This window comes from Vespa crabro, chromosome 17 (genome assembly GCF_910589235.1).
Source record: "Vespa crabro chromosome 17, iyVesCrab1.2, whole genome shotgun sequence".
Taxonomy (NCBI): Eukaryota; Metazoa; Arthropoda; class Insecta; order Hymenoptera; family Vespidae; genus Vespa; species Vespa crabro.
Window position 1 is genome coordinate 668,282 of NC_060971.1, and position 5,953 is coordinate 674,234.

The 5,953-nt window shown below is 23.9% G+C and overlaps 1 long non-coding RNA gene across 1 annotated transcript; it reads left to right on the forward strand.

The window, feature by feature from the left end:
* The first annotated feature begins 447 nt into the window (after window positions 1-447).
* On the forward strand, window positions 448-1,189 carry LOC124429984. The gene is made up of 2 exons (XR_006943618.1): window positions 448-571; window positions 986-1,189. It is a non-coding gene; the product is annotated as an uncharacterized LOC124429984 (long non-coding RNA).
* Window positions 1,190-5,953: the final 4,764 nt, after the last annotated feature.

A 5,953-nucleotide genomic window follows, 5' to 3' on the forward strand; every position in this document is an offset into this window, starting at 1 on the left:
TGCCCTAAGAAGTTTCATTTCAAAAAGTAAAATTAATTTTCACATGATATTAATTTTAATATCATGTGAAATAATGTTATGAATAATGTTAGTAATAAATATTAATAGATATAGAATAGTATATAATATAAATGCATATAAAGTAATAGAGCGAAGGATTAAGAAGTACTGTAATATTTCCTTTGTAACATATCGTAATATATGTACGAGACAATGAATTATAATGAATTTAAATCATTGTATTCGGATACAATCATAAAATATACTTTACATTTTTGTTTATTACCATATTGGTCGATCGCTTGGACAACAATGATTAATATGACCAATCAAAATTGCCGTTACGTAAAGAAAAGAAACATGGCATACTAGTCGCTTCTAATAGCGTGGCCAATCAGAATTAGCAACAATTAAAGAAAAGAATCATACCACTGCGAACCGGAACTAGCGAGGCTGCAAGAAGTGAATTCTTTCATCTTCTCCCTCGTGTTCTCGAATAAGATAGTTGTTTTCATCAAGTATTCTACAAGAAATTAAATAAGATTAAAGAAGATCTATAGAGGAACGTCGAGTACGTTTTACATTATACCCATCATTATCATTTTATTAGAATTTTGCGAATCAATTTAAGTTTCAAGGTGTATCAAGTATTTGTTAAGAGTTACATAGGTTATTAAAAATATATTATTTCATATAATGTTGCATTAAACATGTAATAATTTGTTGATGTTATATAATATGAGAAATTAAGATTTTATTAAATTAAATAAAATACAGATATCTTTTATGTCTGGTTTATTTTACACGTGTAATTTTATCAATTTTCTTTATTGCCTATGAGATATGTTCGGTAATCTAATATTTCTATCTGCTAGTGCCTCAAAAGTAACAAATTAGTAAGATTATGTATCATTGATATTATACAGTATTTAATAACTCAAATTATCAGAAATAACATAAGATAATATATTTTTATCATTATCAGGATGTTGATGCCAAAAAAGAATCGTGTGGCCATATACGAATACCTTTTTAAAGAAGGTGTAATGGTAGCGAAAAATGACCACCATGCTTCAAAGCATCAAGAGTTAGAAACAATTCTAAATTTAGAAGTTATTAAAGCAATGCAGATAATTATATCTTAATATTTAATATTAAAATAAATTATCATTGTGTGTGTTCTTTCATTCTTATAACAATTCTTTCATGATTCTCCAGTCCCTCAAATCCAGAAGTTATGTCAAAGAGTAAATTGCTTAGCGACATTTTTATTAGTATTTGACCAACGAGGGAATTGAATGTTTACGTGGATTCTTGCATCTACTATCAGAGACTGTTCCATCTACGTTCAAGAAACAAGTTAGGTCAGAAACTTCAAAATCCAGGCCTGCCGCAGGTTCAAGAAGCGAGGCTTCAAGACAGACAGAAGACCGTGCTGGTTACAGACGAGGGCCAGGTCTTACTGGACCTGGCGATAAAAAAGCCGATGTAGGTGCAGGTACAGGTGACTTAGAGTTCCGTGGAAAAGCTCCATAAATAATTTTTGAAAAATAAAATAATCAAAATCAGACTATTTTTAATTCTTTATATTTTTAATTTCTACTTCTTTACTACTTGTTATTTATATACCATTGTTAATATATAATATGAAAACTATATCATCCAAAATATACATATGAAATATTCGAGAATAATTTGAATAACTCCTTTAAATTGATAACACTCTCCTCATTCCATAGATAGAAATCATTGTTAGAATTCATTTTTGTAAGATAAGGAAGAATGATAAAGTGTACTTATCTGTTTTTCACATTTGGTAATTATATTAAAGTTATTTTTTAAATAGCTAACGTGTGTAAAAAACTGTACAATTTTATAACAGTATAATACATTTGCTGTCAAGAGAAAAACTAGTCAACAGTATTAAAAAAGATAGTAAGATTTAGTAGATAATCCTGAAACGTTCAAATAAAAATCATTCAATGATTCTGACATTGATATAGGAGAGAGAGAGAAAGAGTTTGAAGGCAGAAAAGTAGATAGTTTATTTATAAAAAATATCTATTTTCATCTTAAAAATAATTTGGCACATCTTATAGTTTTAACTATAACTTTATCTTATAGATTAAAAGATTTAAATAACTATGCCGTCAGAGAATATATTATTAGTTTTATTTTTAATTTATAATATATATATATATATATATATATATATATATATATATATATATTTATATATATATATATATATATATATTATTAATAATATATTATTAATCCTATTAAAGATATTTCCTAAAGGTTTCTTATGTGATATTCTTTGTTGACATTTAATAGACGCTATTACAAAACTAAAATTATCCAAAAATATTTCATATATTTCAATATATCAGGTCGAAAATAGAAGTAATAAAGCTTTTACCAAATGAACATTCCAATCTTCATGATCTTTATCATTTTGTCTTGATGGCACTTTATACATAGTTAACCTTTTTTCATATAGAATAGCAGAAACGATATATCTTGATATTTTGATTTTTTGTGCAAGTCACACTTGTTTGTCCATTTTTCATTTCTTTTTGCTTTTTGAAAACATATTTTGTAATAAGGATCAAGTTTTTTAACAGTCATTTAATAAAATAAATAAAGAATAATAATTAATATAATTGTGTTTGCAGATTTTTTTGACTATTGGTGATTTCCTCTTTTCTATAACATTCGGTTTTAGATTTGGAGTTAGCATTATACACATCATTATGAAAGAAGTATGACAAAAAAAATTTCATCTGTACAAAAGAATTCTATTAAATCTATAGAAATGCTAACAAAGTCATAATAACAACATGTATTCTATATAATTTTCTTAAATCCAGAATGCAGTTACTATTTAAGAGAAAATAAGAATATTTTTTCACATAATATAAGAAACATTTCAAAATAAGGAAGCAGGTTGCTGTTTTAAATGTTAAAGATAATCATAAGTTATTAATGTTTTTTGATTCGTTTCCAAGAACATAATAATAACATTAACAAAAATGTTAATAAATAAATGAATCTATTTAAATAAAAATACATGCCTTGCTTTTTGCGATTTATTTTGACGCTACGTTCTCTTTTTGATTATTATTATATTTTCAATCACTTAGATCATTAAAGAATTTATACTTCGTATATCATACGAAGCTCCATGGGCTAAAATGATCGCTCCATTAGATATATGTAAAACAGAGATACATAAATGGTGCTAAGTGGCGGCAATTCTGAAATAAAAAATTACAATTTCCATTAAGGTATATTCTTTTACAAATTCAATCAATTTTTCATTACCCAATGTTTATTATTATAATAATAATATATTTATACTACTATTGAACTACTATTAACATTGCCTACACGAATAAAAACAGACAAGTACAGAAATCTTTGAGCATAGACAAAATATTTTTTGCAAGAATATAGTTAGTTCTTTATTTTTGCATAAAACAATAAGATTTTAAATCCAAGAATGAGCGTGACTGTATCTTTTTTCGTTTACACATCCTTCTCCGATTTCCAACTTTTGATACAATATAATATGAAGTATATATAACTTGCATTACATGCATATAAAATAAATCACAATATTATTGGTACATTTTATATTTCATTTGAAATATGAAAAGTGAGAAGATAATAAAAGAACATTCAATACTTGTTATTCAAATAATATAATATTAAAATAATATAATATGGAAATAAAAGTATTGAAGAAAATATTAAAATATTATTTATAATTACGAAAAAATGAAATGTAACGATTCCTTGCTGCATAGTATTTTACAATTGATTTATCCAAATCAGATCTTCCTATAGAGACATTATAACGTTCGGTCTGATACTTCAGAATACTTAGTTTATAGAATTTAATAGAACAGAATACAATAATGTGCTATTATGGCCGGAAAAGAAACAGAAACCATTTTAGATATTTAATTATTACTCATTAAAAAAATCCGGAATATGATAAATAAAAGTTTTACATCTATAAGAAATATTACCATTAGATTTGAAAATAAAGCTAGAATAAATAATAAGACTAGTTAAAGGAGAAAGAGATTGTTAAATAGAAGTGAAGAATGTTTTTCAAAAACTTTTTCAAAAAGTTAAAGAAGGTTCGAAAATAAATGCATCGAAAATTAATGTTATTCTTCTAAAGTTTGCTGATAAAACTGTTTCGAATGTCCGAATGATCCAAAGGGTATTACGAAAAAATTTATATAATAAATTTCAAAAAAATGCATATAATGAGAAAAACCATATGTTATTTCCATGACGTATGGAAAAAAAGTGTTGAATTCACTAAAAAATATATTTCTTAAATTATTAAATTTTGGATAGACGTAATATTTTGCGATAAAAGTGAATATAATATTTGGATTAATGGTCATCGATAAGTATCACGGAAAAAATCAAACGAAGAAATGAACCCTAGAATCTTCGTTTAACGATTAAGTATGATGGCGGCAATGTTATGGTGTGAATATTGACGTTCTCGTACTTGTACCCTTAAATTTTTTCTCAAAGACCACATATTATCATGCAGATTATTTGACCATGAGCATTCGTTGGATGCTAAGGATAAAAAATATGTGGGAGGAGGAAATATACAATCTATGTATCGAAATGAATACACAAAAAAGTAATCGTTCAACTTTAAATATATTCCATTTAAACTAGACCACTTAAATATCTCTTCTATTTGTGATAATGTAAAAAATATTTTTTTACATAATTTAAATGATTTTAAAAGACAGATCAGATGGAAGAAAATTTTTTTTCTTAATAAATATCATTTTTTTAATAGTTTTTCTTCGATCACTCTAGAATAATAATATATAATAAATAATAATAATTTATTAATAAATATATTATATAATTTAAATATATACATTAATTAACTATTTATACATTATATTTATATTATTATTAAATTTTTATTTTTAAATATTTCTTTTTTTTTTAATTTAAGAAATATTTTTTATTTAAATAACTTTCCTTACTTTTAAATTCCTCTTAATATTAATTAAACAAGATTATAAAATAATTAAATATTTTAAAATTCTTAATTTTTAAATAAATATTAATTATTTATCAGTTATAATTTATATTATAAGTAACTACCCAATCACATTCGTAGTTATAGTAAGAATAATTATAAAAATTTATTTATATATATTATAATATATGACATCTTAAATTATTTATTTATTATGATAATAATTATTTCTATTTTATTTAAATTCTTAAATAATATTCATAAATAATATTATATAAATATTTAAATTTCACGCCATTCCGATCACGAGAAAGCACATTAACCCGAGTAGTCGTAATACAAATTATTTATAGTCATATTAGAAATTTATCTTTCATTATAAAGCCATAGATAATGAGAAAGAGAGAGAGAGAGAAAGAAAGAGAGAATCTATAAAAATATTAATGTATCAAAACTTCGAAATTAGCAATAAGAATGATCTTCAAAAACTTTATTAATTACTTATTCACTATAACAAATTACATGAAAAATTAAGTGAACGTTTTTACAGTTCTTATTTTATACATGTAATTATTTGTTTTTGCTACAGTTTATATGCTATCACACACAAAATTCGTTATATATATATATATATATATATATATATATATATATATATGTAATAAGATTTATATTTGAACTTTTGTCTATTTATGTACCCATTTTTTTACCCCGTTTCATCTACACTTTTATATTTTAGTTTTTACTTTATCATTTGTATATTCATCCCGAAAATGTCAAGACATTCGAAGAATATCAAATTATTAGATAAAATAAATAATATTGACGAAGTGTGTTCGAAAGATGATCAGAAGATTCCTGATATCGAAAATGATCTTGATCTATTTGACATATTTAAATAATTATGATCTATTTGAC